Source organism: Podarcis cretensis (assembly GCF_951804945.1).
Source record: "Podarcis cretensis genome assembly, chromosome: 11".
In the NCBI taxonomy this organism is placed as follows: Eukaryota; Metazoa; Chordata; class Lepidosauria; order Squamata; family Lacertidae; genus Podarcis; species Podarcis cretensis.
In genome coordinates, this window is record NC_137180.1 from 5,255,274 (window position 1) to 5,272,369 (window position 17,096).

Consider the following 17,096-nt stretch of genomic DNA (forward strand, 5'->3'; position numbering starts at 1 on the left):
GAAATTTTGAACTGGGAACTGAGTTCTTTTAACAGAAGAGGCTAGATGACTGTTCCCTCAGATTTTGTGCTGTGCTTTACTATTCTGAGCTATCGAAAAAAAAGAACGGGGGAGTAAAGAAAAGAATTAACTGAGCAGTTTATTTACGTGATATCATACTGCATCATGCAAAAAAAGAGAAAAGCACGGTGTCTCAAAAATAGCACACAGCTAAAAGGTATGGTAAATGATAAAAGACAAATATAATTCATTCCACTATTATCTCAAGGCAAAAGAGTTTCATTCCAGATTTTAAGACCCCAATAAGAATAAATTGCAGTGATGCAGTTCAATAAAAGCTTGACACATCTCTTTAGCCAACGAGTTATAAGGACTTCTGGAAAGTACTAGGGTGGTCCTGAGGAGGGGGAGGGAATTCAAGGATCAAACAATTTTGTTAGCTCAGTTGACTGACAGCATAGCAAAGTAGGTCTTTTCCATATGGTGAGAAACAATTAATGCACTTGATTCATTGATGTAGTCATTGAACGGAAATGACTTGGTTTTGCCTTAATCATTGTAATGACCTCACCAGCATGTGTACTGTCAATTGCAAGCAACCTATCACTGCGAAACAGGTGTCACCAAGATTAGGGTTGCCATAAGTCTGGAATTTCCTGGACATACCCAGAATACTGCAGTCGGAAGCAGTGTCCAGGTGGAAAATTGCTTGAATGTCCATGAAAATCTGGACGTATGGCAACCCATGTTGGCAGTGTCAAAAAAGCTCAACAACTTTTCTGGCCAGATTTTCACTGTTTGAAATATGGCAACCCTACAATCATTAAGTGCTTTGAGAAACTGGTGCGCCGTCACATTATTTCCTGTCTTCCACCAATTTTTGACAACTACCAGTTTGCATACAGGGCAAATAGATCCACAGAAGACGCTATCACCACCACTCTCCATGCTGCTCTGTCCCATCTGGAGCAGCCGGGGAGTTATGTGAGGCTGCTGTTTGTGGATTTTAGCTCTGCTTTTAACACTATCCTCCCCCATAGACTGGTGTCCAAGCTAGAGGCGATTGGACTCTCCAACTCCACCTGTCTCTGGGTTTTGGATTTTTTGTCAGAACGTTCTCAGAGGGTTAGAGTAGGGTCACATATGTCCAAAGCCCTTAGCCTTAACACCGGCTCACCACAGGGTTGTGTGTTGAGTCCCCTGCTCTTTACTCTCTATACGTATGACTGTACAGCCATCTATTCCAGCAACAAAATCATCAAGTTTGCTGATGACACTACGGTGGTGGGGCTCATTTCAGGAGGGGATGAGTCCGCCTATCGGGACGAGGTGGAGCGGCTCTGTGTTTGGTGTGGAGAGAACAATCTGGCTCTTAATACAGCTAAGACCAAGGAATTGGTGATGGATTACAGGACAAAAAAGGCGGTCATTCAGCCCTTGTATATCAACGGGGAACGGGTGGAGAGGGTGGCGGAATTCAGGTTTTTGGGAGTGACTATCGATCAGGGCATGACTTGGAGCGCAAATACCACTGCTCTGGTGAAGAAGGCTCAGCAGAGAATTTATTTCCTCAGACTTTTAAAGAAGAACAATCTGAGTGAGAAACTGCTGGTGTCCTTCTACCGAGGCTCCATAGAGAGCATTCTCACATACTGTATTTGTGCTTGGTTCTCCAGTTGTACAGCTAGGGAGAAGAAGGTGCTCCAGAAGGTCATAACCACAGCCCAAAGGATTATTGGTCATCCTCTCCCATCTTTGGAAGAACTGTACGGTTCCCGTTGTCTTAGGAAAGCAAACAACATCCTGCAGGATGCATCTCACCCGGGATACAGTCTGTTTGCACTACTGCCTTCTGGCAGGAGATATAGAAACATCAAGTCAAGGACAAATAGACTGAAAAATAGTTTCTATCCAAGAGCTGTGGCCTTTTTGAATGCTGTAACTCGATAGTGTGACCTGGGAGTTTGATGGGTGTGGGTGTGGGTGTGGCTGGAATGTGGTTTGTTTGGTTGTTGTTGCTGTTTTGCTCTTGTTGTTTTTTTTAAGGGATGACATCCAATTTCGTTGCACTGTGCAATGTTGCACTTGTGTAATGACAATAAAGAATCTATCTATCTATCTATCTATCTATCTATTAAATATTTTCTTTACCTTTACCTTTAAGTGAAACCAATACAATCTCCTGCCCATTTCTAGTTTTTGAACTAAAGAGCAAATTGTTTTTTATCACCAAATGGAATGTTGAAGTTCAGGAATCAATAGGCACCATAATAATAACAACAACTTAAAAGTAATAAAACACAATTTTATTGATTTCTGAAATGAGTTGCCTTGTTTCTGTTTTTAAAATAGTATACTATTTTGGAATGCAAGAGTCAGACCTCAGTAAGCAGCATGTGAAGTGTAAGCATGTGAACTAGCTTCAAACAAGCTCCGTTCAATCTTCTCTCCAGGTGGTGCTGCCAGAATATGCAATCTGGCCATGCCCAACAGACGTACCCAGCAGAAGCTCTGAAGTGGGCTTCTGTGAATATACCCGAGCATACTAAAGTGTGTCTCCACATAGACTGGCATCCATAATATAGCACAGAACTTGCAGCAATCAGGCAGCAGGGACAACAGATGCATGGAGGGTGTGGCTGGGGCCAGTGACCCTACCTCTCCTACATATATTCAGAGGAAGGGTCTGAATACTCAGCAGTATTGTTTACTCCGGGTGTAGCCAATGCGCTGTCCTCCAGATGTTGTTGCACGTCTATAAGCTCCAGCTAACATGGTGAATAGTGAGGGATGATACAAATTGCCATTTAGCAGCATTGGAATGATGGGAGTTTTAATGTAGCAGTTGGCTACCCCTGGTCTGCTTCAGCGAGCAGAGAGGCTATCTGCTTATGCAGAGTTCTTTCCCAACACAAATACTAGAGATGTTAGGATTGAATGTGTGATTTGTACACGTGGAGCATGCTCCACCACTGAACGATGGCCCCTCTCTTCTACCCGCGAAACCATACAGCTTCAATGTCATGGCTTGCCATTGTTCAATGGTGTTTCATTTTTGAAACATTTGGATTTGGTTATTATTATTATTATTTGTATACCACCCTATACCTGCAGGTCTCAGGGCGGTTCACAAGATAAAATCACAACATAAAACCACAAAATACATAATCAAAACAAAAACAACCAACCTACCCCCAACACATTTTAAGAGGACATTGGATGTTAAGCAGCCAGAGGCTAGGTTAAAGAGGAACGTTTTTGTTGGTCCCTAAAGGTGTATAATGAAGACGGCAGGTGAAGCTCCCTGTAACTTTGCTTCTCGCAGTGAGGGAACTGCCAGAAGGCCCTCGGAGCTGGACCTCAGTGTCCGGGCAGAACAATGGGGGTGGAGATGCTCCTTCAGGTATACACTCCGCCGCTGCCCCAAAACTAAAAGTGATGTCAATATATTAGTGTATTTATTCTATTATTAGTGCATTTATTCACCACAACTGAATCTTTCATAGCCTCAAATTTAACTCAAACAGCATTCTGGGATTTTCTGTTTACTTTATTCAGAAATGTCTTGCCCTATAATCCTCCTATCCTTATGTATAATTCTGTGCTCATCCAAAATGCTACTTGATTGTATTGGATGTTATCACATCCTATTGGCAGTCTATGTTTGCCGCTATCTCTAGGGGGTGTTCATCCTTTTGTAATTAACATGTTATTTGATTCAGTGGCAGCAGAGGTCAAGACGTTTTGTATTTTGTGCATGTTATATTTCGGATGGATTTTCATCTCCCCTTAGATATGTTGGTTCTAATTAACTATCAATATATGTCCACTGAATTTCTGAATAAATGATTAGTTAGCACTCTGAGGGGTTTTTTAATGCCCCTTAATCTTGCAAAGCTTCAATTTTTTATTTCATCCTCTTTTCCCTTTCACTAACAATGGCACTTCTTCTGTTTGTAAATATTTGAAAAAGCTGATAGTGTCTCTTACCAAACCCATTGTGGGCGAAATATTTTTGCCATCTCAGTCACTGAAAGAGGTAAGGTCATCAACAAAATCAAACTTTTTCAAACTGCCTGAGCAAAAGAAAAGCAATTGAAGGTTTATTAAAAGCATGAGAAAACCACCACTTTTTTTTTAGCATCTGCTTTCTCCACTGGGCAAGATCACAGCCAATCTCATATCATATGAGGAGCATTTAAGGACTTCATCAGAAACATTGCCAATTTGGCTGTGTGTTGATGCCATATAGAAGAAAGGCACAATAGGTGAATTCTTATCTTTGAGCTGCTCCTGTGCAACAAATAGAGCGCCACAAGCACCTATGGAAGCAGTATGATGAGACACCAGCCCTAAATATTGCACAAAGCAATAAAGGCCTTCCTTCGATTTGGAATGTGGTTGTGATTTTGCTGTAATTTGATAAAGAAAAGAAATGTTGATGCTATTGCTGCTGCTTCTGCTGTTTCCGCCGCCACTCCCATTTGAGGAAGGACCAGTTGTAGAACAAATCTTTGGCATGCAAAGGTTCCCAGACACAACCCCTGGGGTCTCTGGGTAGGACTAGGAAAGACTGAAAGCTTGGAGAGCTTCTGCCAGCCAGTGTTGGTGATACTGAACTAAAGGGCCATATTCCCATATTCCCACCCTCACTATTCTTCCTCCAACTACAACAAAATGTTCAGAGTATTCCAGTTGCTCTGGCTATTGAAAGAACACAATTGTTATATTTTATATTGTGTTTATTCTCCCTGTTACTGTCTCATAGCTTTTACTAGTTGCTTTCTAATATCTCTGCTTGTTTCTTTCCTTTCGTTACATCTACATTTTCAACCTTGTTAGATACTTCCAGTTTGATGATGTATGCCATCCTCTCCAAAGCACGTAGACTTAAAACAAGTACAGTGGTACCTCAGGTTAAGTACTTAATTTGTTCTGGAGGCCCATTCTTAACCTGAAACTGTTCTTAACCTGAAGCACCATTTTAGCTAATGGGGCCTCCCGCTGCCACCGTGCTGCCGGAGCACGATTTCTGTTCTCATCCTGAAGCAAAGTTCTTAACCTGAAGCACTATTTCTGGGTTAGTGGAGTCTGTAACCTGAAGCGTATGTAACCCGAGGTACCTCTGTACTTGTGAAGCTTAAACCACTACTGTAAAGATCTGCACCTGTGCTGTCATTTTCTGCATTTGAGGCAAATCATGCAAGCCTGCAACTCTCTTCCTGTCCTCATCAGGACTGAAGATAAAGCCGTTCCAAATGTTTCCTACTTTAAGGAGAGACTCATGATAACTTATAATAAACCCTTAGGTATTAATTTCCACCATCCTAAAATGAAAAGGCAAAGCTCCTCACCGGAGGGAGAGAAATAATAGCTATAATATTTCAAAGTATTAGTTAGCATCCTTTGTTGGTAAATTTATGAAGAGAGGAATAAAAGAATGAACAAAATCTTCACAAGATACTAATGAAGGGATTGAGATGAAGTATTTAGTAAAATATATGCAAGCACTGAAGTTCTCACCTATAATGGAGAAGGCAAAGCAATTAGCGATCTGTGGTTTTTTGCAAAGGGTTCTCGCTTTTCAACACTCACTGCCATGTTCTTTATGACTAATTTAAAATACTGTTCACAAAGAATCTGAATGATATTTTCATTAGTGTGTTGAGACACAGGATGTAAAACGTCTATCTCTGACACTCTGCATGGAAGCTTTCCAAGTATCATTAAGATTCTTGCAATGCAAGGATACAAAAGAACAGCTTAAATGAAGAAAGCCAACAACATGAGAAAACCTCACAAACAGCTGGAGAAAGTTAGCATTGTTGAAAGCAGCAGGGAGGGGGTTAGCAAAAACAGCCACCACCATAAAATACACGTGTTTCTCATGTAATTTTTGAAAGGATTTCATTATCTTTAAGGTGAAGGTGTCACAGAGCTGGAGCTAGGGGGGAGCTAGCCAGTATTTTTGCCCTGGGTGAAGCCTCCAGGGGGTGCCATTAACGCTCCTAGCCTGCCAGCCATTTTGCTGTGGGCTTTAGGTGAAGCCTCCCACCCCCATTGGGAAGGAGATGTCCGCACTGGGATCCTGCAACACAAATCCTGAAGGCAGCAGGAAGGGGAGCTGCTCTACAGGGGAGCAGGGAGGGGGATACTTTCTCTCCACTCACCCCAACTTTTAATTCTGATCCTCCTTCAGCAACTCCCCCAATAAATGGGGAGGGGGGCAATTTCTTAACTGAGTCCTAAGGGCAGGATGCAACCCTAGCTCTATGGGTCAAAGCAGGCTAAATAAGCCCCTCAGGAAATGGGAGGTTTTAGAAAGCAAAGGAGGGGTGACAGTTGACAACCCCCCTTCCACTGCTTCATATTGAAGGAAGGAAAATCGGAATAGCAAGCGGGGGGGGGCAGGTGGCCAGAGAGGACAAATTGGGGAAGGGGGGAGGGGCAAAGAAACCACACACACCCAAGCTCCTTTCCTAGGACCCTTCATCATGGGCCTGGATCCATGCAGTCCAGCTGCAAAGTGGGGGCCCAACACCTGCATGATTGCCATTGCACAATCTCCCCTGAAGCCTTTCCGCCAACAAATAGTTGTTCCTTGAGGGCCAAGAGATGCTCAACTGCCCTGCATCCATTTTGGTATGTTTGCCAATATGGTCTTTTTTAAAAAGACATAACACACAAGGAAAAAGGATTGGGAGGGGAAAGGGGGAAAGCAAGCTCAAACTACATCCACTGCCATTGTGGTGTCTCAGGTTGTCTTGCTTTCAGTACAGAGCTGCCCCCTTCTGAAGCACCCCATCAGATCCAGGAGCAGGTGGAAACATCCAGGGCAGCACCTGCCACACAATTTCCCCCTCAAGCAGCGTCCATACCCTCCAACATTCCTCAGATATGTACACAAACACGAATGGGGGTGCCAAACTGAGTCTTGGACCAGAGTGAAAGAAAGCCTAGTTTCGCCCCTGGGTGTCATGAAACGATAGACTTGTCACAACGTTGTCCTACAAGAGAAAAATTGCTGGTATTCAGAAGCCCTCATGAGACAGACAGGGATGTATCCACACCCAGTAGACTCTTTGAAGTTAATGGTTCTGAGTACTTCAGCTTCATTAACTTCAATGGGCCTACTCAGTAGAGCAAGCATTGACTTTATACTACTTAGGGCAAGAGTAGAGTACCTCAGGTTTAGAGACCAAATGTAGCCCTCAAATCCTCTCTTTCTGGTCCTCATTCCTCTCCTCAGGCCACACCCCTCCCATGTGGTTTGTGCCCTTCCCTTTTGGCTTACTGACTTGAGGGAAACCTGGAGTAGGACATCTCTTCTCAGGTCCTGATGTCCTCATTGAAACCACCAGCTCAGGACCCAATGATGTTGACCAGGGCTTTCTTGGCTCAATTCAAGATATGGAGTCAGTGAAGAACAAAGTCCAGTTACATCCAGTGTTTGAAGCCAGGGCAGGGTCACTCTACAAGGCAAGGAATAGAAGATATCCTTTATATTCTGCTTAATACATAATTAATAAGCAGTATCACATTTAATATCACAATAAACCACATAAAAATCAGATGAGAGAAGCTGAAAAAATAAAGAAAGAACATGCAGACAATTAAAAACATGAAGTAAAATGCAGAGATGAAGTAATAGCCAATAACTTGGATAACTTTTCAAGGTAAAGGTAAAGGGGACCCCTGTCCATTAGGTCCAGACGTGACCGACTCTGGGGTTGTGCCGCTCATCTCGCTTTATTGGCCAAGGGAGCTGGCATACAGCTTCAGGGTCATGTGGCCAGCATGACTAAGCTGCTTCTGGCGAACCAGAGCAGCGCACGGAAACGCCGTTTACCTTCCCGCCGGAGCGGTTCCTATTTATCTACTTGCACTTTGACGTGCTTTTCAACTGCTAGGTTGGCAGGAGCAGGGACCGAGCAACAGGAGCTCACCCCGTTGCGGGGATTTGAACCGCCGACCTTCTGATCGGCAAGTCCTAGGCTCTGTGGTTTAACCCACAGTGCCACCCTCGTCCCTAACTTTACAAGAGGATTAGATAAATTCATAGAGGATTAGGCTATAAATGACTAGTAGCCATGATGTCTTTCTTTAAGTGTCTGTTGGACGCAGAATCCATCTGAGTATCAGATGCTGGAAGTCACAAGTGGGGAGGGAGCTGCTGTGCTCATCTCCTGTTTGTGGGCCTCCTATGGACATCTTGCTGGCCACTGTGAGAAGAGAATGTTGGACCAGATGGGCCTTCAGCCTTATGAGCAGTGTTGAATAGCCTCACATTTTCTGTGTGAACAGTCCAGTTACCTGTTTCATCCTCCCTAGTCTTTCCTTCTCATCTGCTCTTTGGCCAGCCCCTAATTCCTTACCCAATAATAAATACGGTATTTTGAATTGGGAATGGGGCTAGAGGACAAAGAATCCATCTTGCATAGAGCTTGTGCTCTATTTCCACACAGCCATGGCACCATCTGCACATGCCATACTGAGCCCTAATTTCTGATTTGCAAGCTCACAAGCTAAATTTATAAACTTCCTTTCCCTTCATGACATGAAAAAAATTGGACAAGTGTTATAAAATTTTATGGAGGAGGGGAAAAAACTTTACATTCATTTCAAGGTTGCCGGATTTAAATACAATGTTTTCTATTGCAATTACTACTGGGAACAGCAGCAAAAGGAACAGTCTGAGGAATTTCCCAGCTCTCTGTTATCTCACGCTAACTATGATGCCTCAATATGTATTTTTTCTGCTCGGCTTGAAACACAAACCTAAATTATAGTTTGGAATTTGACTGGCAAGTGAGGAGGCAAAAATGTATGTTGAATACCAGCAAACATGACAAGGGCTGGCTATAATAGCAATAGCAATAGCAATAGCAACAATTTTATTATTTATACCCCACCCATCTGGCTAGGTTTCCCTAGCTTCCAGCATATATAAAAAGGTAATAAAACGTCAAAAATTAAAATCTTCCCAATAAAAGAGCTGCCTTCAGATGCCTTCTAAAATTTGTGTAGCTCTTTATCTCCTTGACATCTGATGAGAGGGCATTCCACAGGGCAGGTGCCACTGCCGAGAAGGCCCCCTGCTCACTGTCACTTCTTGCAGTGAGGGACCCGCCTGCTGTTCTTAAGTCTTCCCCTCTTGTCTATTGGAGCTTATCTGGATATTGTTGGGATATGTTTCAAAGCCAGGAACTTTATGGTTTGAATACTTCCTACTCCTTCCTCTCGCATTGACATCTCAAGACTACAATTCCCTTTCTCCAATATCGTCTCCATGGAAGGTAGCATGTGGATTATCCACATACTCATCCACAATCATGAGCCCATGTTAGCAGCCCAGTCGGCCAGGAGCACCCCCCACCCAGCCCTCCCTCTAGGCATTACTGCCACTCTTGTGTTTTCCTTTTTAATCTTTTCCTTTCAGATTTGCGGGCTTTGCTGTGGTTTCTCAATTGTTGCCATATTCAGACCAGAACCCGAGTGCCACAAAAATACTCAGCATTGTCTCACTGACCCTCCCCTATCACAAGCAACGGGGGCGGGGGCGGGGGCAGCCTGTTCTTAAACAAGGCCCCCCATGCCAGTCAAGACTCAGGACCAACTAGTTAGAAGCCAAATGGTCCAAGTTGCCCTAAACAAACACCTGTTTAACCAAATATATGCTACTTTCTGCAATCTATACCCCACCTCTCAACCCAGCTCTAACCCCAGCCCTCTTCTTCTCCCACCCACCACACTTTACGTCAGCAAACACGCTAAGTCCGAAAGACATTACACACAGAAAGACACGGGGCAGCCCAGAGAGGTTGGCAGAGAATCACCCCACAGAATAGACACGCAAAATGGCTAGCTTAATAGCAATCACACCAAATGTGAGGGGGCTGGGAAGCCCTATCAGGAGAAAACACATCATTGTCAAGAGTTCAGCCTACACTCGAGTAGGACCCTGGCAGAGACACATGCCCGACTGGCATGTTTCCTCCCTCCTGGTCGATCATTTGGGAGCTTCAAAAGCTTTCTTCATCCCGAACATCACAGGGACTGATGCCAACCGACACCAGCATACTTAGGGATCCGCAGAGTTTGTGCATCATGCGTGACAGACCTAAGCAACTCAGCATTTTGGCTAATCTACTTTATTTACATATAAACACATATGGAGCACTGCAACATGGCTCCCTCTCTCTCTAGCATCAGACAGCAAAGAGAAAAAGAACAAAGGACAATAGTCCCACTTCAATGAATACAGTAACACAAACATCCTGTCTTCATCACTTCCCACTTTGTGGAGTCCAAACATACAGCGTCATGTGATAGACAAAAATCCCATGACTGCAATCATGGAGCAGGAATTCTAACAATCACCTCATATGTAAATGCCATGAAACCCCACATAGCCTTCCTACAGGAAATACACACCCAAAGGAAAGAAACTCCTGAGCGAACCCCACTTTAATCAACAATGGGTGGCACCCGAATCAGGAAAAGCTTGCAGAGAACCCCCAGAACAGTGCACAGGGGAGATTATTCCACCAGGCAAGCAGAAATGCTTGTGTTGATGAAGTGATCTCCTTAGCACTGCTTTGAATTCATACCCCAGTCTCCACCCCTGTTGACTTTAGAAAGAAATCTGAAAATGGTGCTCTTTTGATGTGACATTTGCTCTTCTTGTTGTTTTTTTTAAAGCAGCCAACAAATTAAAAAGATATTGTGATTGGAGCCTATATCCTAATAGCACACTCTGTGTGGATTCTTCTGTAGCCAAATACTGACCCATACACACACACACACAAGGAGGAGACATCAGTAGACTTAGGGGAACCTCAAAGTTGCAGACAGATAGATGATAGATAGATAGATAGATAGATAGATAGATAGATAGATAGACAACACACACACACGACCTCCTACCCCACTCCCCAAATCAATCCAATGAAGACAGAGAATGCTCAATGGACACATAAGTCTGACAGACCAAATGGAAACTGGAAACAGTATTCCATGGACAGGGTGCTAAATCCCTGAACAGGAGCAACTCGCACTATAACATTTTGTTGCAGATCTAACTGTCTTTCCTGGTTCCTCTCTTCCTCCCAATCAGCAAATGACCTTAGCCACCTACCACCAATCAGTCCTACCAGGGGCAGGGCTTCCTGTTGAATCGGGTAATTCTTAAGAAGATGATAAACTGCTAGGTTTTAATAATGTTCAAGGTGTCTCTCCATTCTCAGGGAAACTTACTGAGAAGATAATATACTGACAGCTTTATTCTCTTTTGGTATTAAAATAGAGTTAACTTTGGGAACATGGTACTCCGTAATCATATTACTTTCAAAATTTCAAGGCAGAACACTTAACACTATTCTCAAGGGACTTGCTTCTCTAAGGAAGAATACATTGTTGGGATCTATTTGGAAAGGCACTTTGTAAACAGCTAAAATGTTATACTAGATTTTTTTCTTTAAAAAGAAAAAAGAAAATCCCCACAGGTACCAGAGGTGTTATGCCGAAGAAAATTGCAGCACAAGTAATGGGAAAATTTAGCTATCACATATTTCTTTGTATTAACAGAAATAACTCAGAGTTGGAAAGGGGGGGGGGGGGTCCTGAATGACAGGCTGAATAAATGAGATGCAAGACGAAATACTGGCAATATAGAAAACGGCTGCAGATTCACATTAACATGCTCCAAGAGAGAAATAACAATCTGTCCTTTTTAAAAATCAGATAAAAGCACAAGAAAGGGGGTTTTCAAATATAAAATGTGTATCTCCTTGTACCACATATTATGTATGTAGATGATTTTACCTTATGCTGGCCTATGACCGTAATAAAGATTTGACACTGGCACACATTAAAAGAAAAGCAGGTACCCCTCTGAGGCAGCTCTCTGATTCCACAGATAATTCATAGGTACTCCTTCTTGCTGGTTACGTTGTCCTAAATGCAAATTACAGTGACATCCATAGAGGCCTGGACAACCTCTGTGATTCCCCACCTTACAAACACTAATTTAGATCTATATTCCATCAATTTACAGTTACTAGCAAATCACCACCAAGATAGTGCCTTTTAAAATTTGCAACAGGACCCCATCATTGGGACAAGGGCACAAGAGATGCTCTCCCAGGCAGCCAGACCCGCTGGCAGTGCAGCAGGAGCCTTTACTGTGCCTACTGCAAAACTGTGGTACTCCACCATGCCATCATGATGGAAACTGGGAGAAAGAGGCAGGGGTCTTCTTCCAACACACTATGTTACTTGATGACTGTTTTCATTTTGATTAGATTGGTATAAATCTGAGTATTTTGAACTAGCTCATTTGCAGAATCAACACTAAATTTGAAAACCTCACAAACTGGCAAAGGGTAGTCAGTGAGAGTAAACTATCGTAAGCATAGTTGCTGGGGTAAAAGTTATGTTGCAATTTTGGTGGGAGGGGTAAAATGTTTAAATACTCTGCACGCAGCCTGGAGCTTTCTCTTTGCTGCATGCAACGGATCACCCGCCCACCCGCCCTTGAGTAAGGGGTTGTTGCATTGACCTTGCTATGCCTGTCATGGGGTCGTCTGCCGTTGGGGCAGGGGCCTGGTAGGAATTTTGTCCATCTGGCTGATTGGCTGGGCCATTTGGTTTTTGCCTACTGCGTAGCAAATCGTCACAACTTGTAAGGTTGCGGTTAGGCATTGGTTATAAATTGGTGGAGGAGGGGTTAGGATAGGCTGGGCCTGCCCCTCCATGGTTGCTGCGGAAAGGGAATTCCATTAAAGGAATCCTGGGGCTTGCCATCTTTTCGTCCAATCCCTGGAATGGGACTAGGGCCGGCAAGCCTTCGGGGAGCATGCGGATGAGAATTGAGGGTCTGTGACTCAGCTCCATTTCTCCCCGACTTGCTTTCCCCCGCACTGTCTTTCGGTGGTGCCCGGAAGTCAGTTCTGTCCCCAGGCGGGGGGACAGATAGTCTTAACCAATGCCTAAACAACCACTCACAGTTTTGTATTTAAATAAAGTTGTGGCCAAAATTATGCCAAAAACCTTAAACAAAAATTAAGTGTGCGTTGTGAGTTATTTGGGGGGTGGCTTGGGGACCTCGACACGCAACTAAAAAATGGGATACAGTGTTGATGGTTACAAGGTTTATACATAATACTAGGTGAACCATGGTTTAATATAAGTATCCAGAGAGGAGATCATGGCCACTTGCTCCCTCTTCTGGTCCTGCTGCTTCTATGTTGCCGTGGGCCAAGCCATGATTTCTTTCAGCATGTTGTCCAAACTCATGGTTTGTCCTGTGCCAGACAAACTATGAGCTGTAACCAAGATTTGTTACTGGTTTATAGCACCTGGTTTGTCTGGAAGAAGTGAACTATGGCCTTAGATTCAGATGCTGTGCTAAGCCATACAATGGCTTAATTCACTATAGCACAGCAGCAGGAGGACCAGAGGAGGACGAATGAATGAATGAATTTATTATAACTGTACGGTCACAGACAAGTTCCGGCTCACTTCCAATATCAGGAAAATCATAAAACACAACAGGGATACATTGAATTGCAATTGGGTATAACAGGCACAATACAGATATAGCAGCAGTTAAAAATATATAAGTTAAATCTTAATCACTAAAATATAACCTAAAATTGCCATTTAAAACCTTAATCATTTTGGTAGTACAGCTTGTTCCCTAAGTTTTATGGCAGTCACACAGAATTTAGCCACCCTTAGCGTGATCTCCGGATCCTTGTCCTCTACCAGGAGTTTTAGATGTTGAAGTTTGGACCCGTTTGGAGATTTTTGTATAACAGGAGTAATAAATACCAAGCATATATCCCCGTAGAAAAAGCAGCGTAACAAGACATGAGACACAGTTTCTACCTCCGTCAAGTCGTGCGGGGCAGACTTCTTCCGTGTATGGTTTACCCTCAGATCTGCCCTGCAATAAGGCAGATGGCAGCACGTTGAACCTGGCGAGGGTAAACGACCATCTGTATTTAGGTATTTGTAATTTGGACAGATATATTGCTGTGGTGAACCCCCTCCCATTGTCTTTTATTGCTGGGCGTGAGGAGGACCAATCTCCTCCTTGGGAGCTTGTGCCCTTGCGCATTCACACCAAACCGTGGTTTGCCACGTGTTACATGTGAACTGAATCAGTGCTACAGCTGTTGCTAGAGGGTCTAATGGTAGGAGGCATTTAACTGACGTACCTCCAAAGAGCAGCCGCATTTGATGTCACTTTTAAAAATATAATTTATTTTTCCTACATTTCTTTTAAATGTAACCATTTCTTTTCTGTGTGTTGAGAATCAGGGCTGAATTAAGCATTATGATAGATAAGCTGTGTCCTCAAGTACCAGCCATACATGGAGCCACTGGGCAGCATAATTAGCTGGGAATGCCTTCCCAGCTTTGTAATTGTGAGGTAGGGGAAGGGAGAAGAGTAGTTAAGAATAGTTTTTTGCCAGCATTGTAAATCTGTGCATTAGCGACATTAAATTAATAGCTGTTTTAACAGGTTGGACTATTCTATCATTATCTCAGGCTTTTGTGGTATCATTCCCTCATTAAACATTCTTGAAGAGGATTTCACTTGAGTTAGATTCTTTAAATTACTATGCTATAAATCTATTCTTTTAATGAGTTTATTCCTTTTTAAAAAGATATTAATTAAGCTTGGCTGGGGAAGAGATAGGGACAATAAATGGATAAAGTAGTGGCCAGGCAAAAAGGTTAAGGATTTGCTGTCCTTACGGAAACTCACCTTGGAACCACCTCATTAACAGGAAAAACTTCTCGTTTTACATGCACCAACAAGAAGTTCATTACCTAGTGAACTTTTGCTTATCTGGGATTACCATTTCTCCTTTCTAAAAAGATGTCTTTATCCTCTGATAACTGAGTCGTGCATGCTTCAGGGTATGAACCTGGCTTAATATCTGAAATAGTCACGGATTTTGTTATTGCAGCTAAGACCCCCCCCCTAATCTTACCGGTCAGAGAGAGCATGTAAAATGAAAGGACATTGGAAATGGCTATAAACTAGGCGAACTTTTAGAGTGGTGGTTGAGGGGGGAATTTAATTCACAGACTGGGAATGGAAATGTCACTGCCTCACTCAGAGGGTTAATCACTTTCTAATTTAAACTGGCAAATTTTATAATGACACTGTGAAATTAGCAGCATTTTATTGTGTTAATTATCTGCAGGACACTACATCATTGCTTCTAATAAATGTAAATGAGATTGTCTCTCCTAGGACAATATACAGGCAAGGTGAATTTTTACTGGCTAAAACCTATTTACTTGATTCCAGGCAAATCTTGCCTTTCTCTCTACCCCCCCCACCCCACCCCAACCAATAAAATACATGGGGATGATTTATTGTGCTGTGCTGTCTTCTCTGAATTTGATTCCAATAAAGTATAGACATTTTGTAGAAGGTCATTACAGTCCTTTGTTCATCTGAGCCCATTTCCACACAAGGAAAAGCTTAAATTGGCTAAAATCTTAAAGTTTTACAGTCTATCAATAATTAAATATTAAGGGATGGGGTATAGAATTTTTAAAAACATGTTTAAAATGCCTCCCACCTTATGTGTTACTAAAGTCCAACAAGGGGAGTGTTTGGGAGGTTTGCTACTCAATATACTAGCTACTTCCACTTTTAAGCAATGCAATTTGAGATGATGCTTTTAGATGAACAACTCTACCTAAAGATGCATCAATTAAAATAATAATAATGAATCATGAGTAAAGGTCAGCCATTACGGACCTCATGGATGGTAAAATGTACCACAGTGGACCTTCTTATTTTTGGAGAAACGAGGCTATGGTGGTGATAAACAGGTTGCTTTATGACACAGTGTAGTAGAACTAAAATTTGATTCTGGAAGATGCAATTTAAATTTAGAGTGAGATAGCACAGTACATTTCATTAGCGAATTAAGATGTCAGAACCCTGTTGGGTCAACCAAAGGCCATCTAGTTCCTCCAGCATCCTGCTTCACCTGTTGGGTAGCCAGGTGCCTGCAGGAAGTCCATAAGCAGAACATGAAGGCCATGTGGTGATGCACATGTGTTAATGCAGAGTCAGAGGTATTGGCCAGAGTTTAAAAAGTGACATTCCACACAATTTCAACAATGATATTTGGCACAGAGTTGTGTGATAAAGAAACACGCTGAAGTATATGTGTAATAAAGAACATGTGACTTAAGTGCTCCCAACTTATTATTGTACTTCCCTATGGCATGTGGCCTAGGGATGTGGGTGGTGCTGTGGGTTAAACCACAGAGCCTAGGACTTGCCGATCAGAAGGTCGGCGGTTCGAATCCCCGCAACGGGGTGAGCTCCCATTGCTCAGTCCCAGCTCCTGCCAACCTAGCAGTTTGAAAACACATCAAAGTGCAAGTAGATAAATAGATACCACTCCGGTGCGAAGGTAAACGGTGTTTCTGTGCCCTGCTCTGGTTCACCAGAAGCGGCTTAGTCCTGCTGGCCACATGACCCAGAAGCTGTATGCCGGCTCCCTCGGCCAATAAAGTGAGATGAGCGCCGCAACCCCAGAGTCGGCCACGACTGGACCTAATGGTCAGGGGTCCCTTTACCTTTAATGGCATGTGGCAGAAAATCATGGTATAGACAAGAAAGATACAGTCCTGCATTCCATGCGGTATGCCCTGGGAGCAGCAGCTGCATTTGCAAAAAATACCAGCAGAGGAAGCTGCTTACACAGAGCCAGACCATTCATCCTCTTAGCTCAGTTCCATCCACACTTACTGGCAGAAACTCTCCAAGGGTTCAGGCATCTCTCAGCTCTACCTGGAGATGACAGGGAATGAACCAGGTGATGGTTGGTCATTTGGCTCCTTCTTTTCCAAGCTGTCATCCTGAGGACTCAGCTACATTCATGAAGATAAAGCACTTTATATGCTTTATAACACTGTGGTACCTGATGGTGCTGTGGAGTCCCGTCTTTCGCCAATGGGATTTCCCAGTATGATGTTTACAATGTGTTTAACGGAATCACATTTTTGATGTGTCTAAAGCCCAGCCAGAGTGGCACTTCCAGTCTGTCATTAGC

General features: G+C 43.1%; 1 long non-coding RNA gene across 1 annotated transcript in view; it reads right to left on the reverse strand.

Annotated features, from left to right (window-relative positions):
- Positions 1 to 3,244: 3,244 nt before the first annotated feature.
- LOC307226497 overlaps positions 3,245 to 17,096 on the reverse strand; it is a 29,218-nt gene continuing 15,366 nt past the window's right edge. Inside the window, exons 2-3 of the long non-coding RNA XR_013843473.1 lie at positions 7,299 to 7,472; positions 3,245 to 3,429 (exon numbers count right to left, since the gene is read on the reverse strand). This is a non-coding gene — a long non-coding RNA (uncharacterized lncRNA). The remainder of the gene's footprint in view (positions 3,430 to 7,298; positions 7,473 to 17,096) is intronic.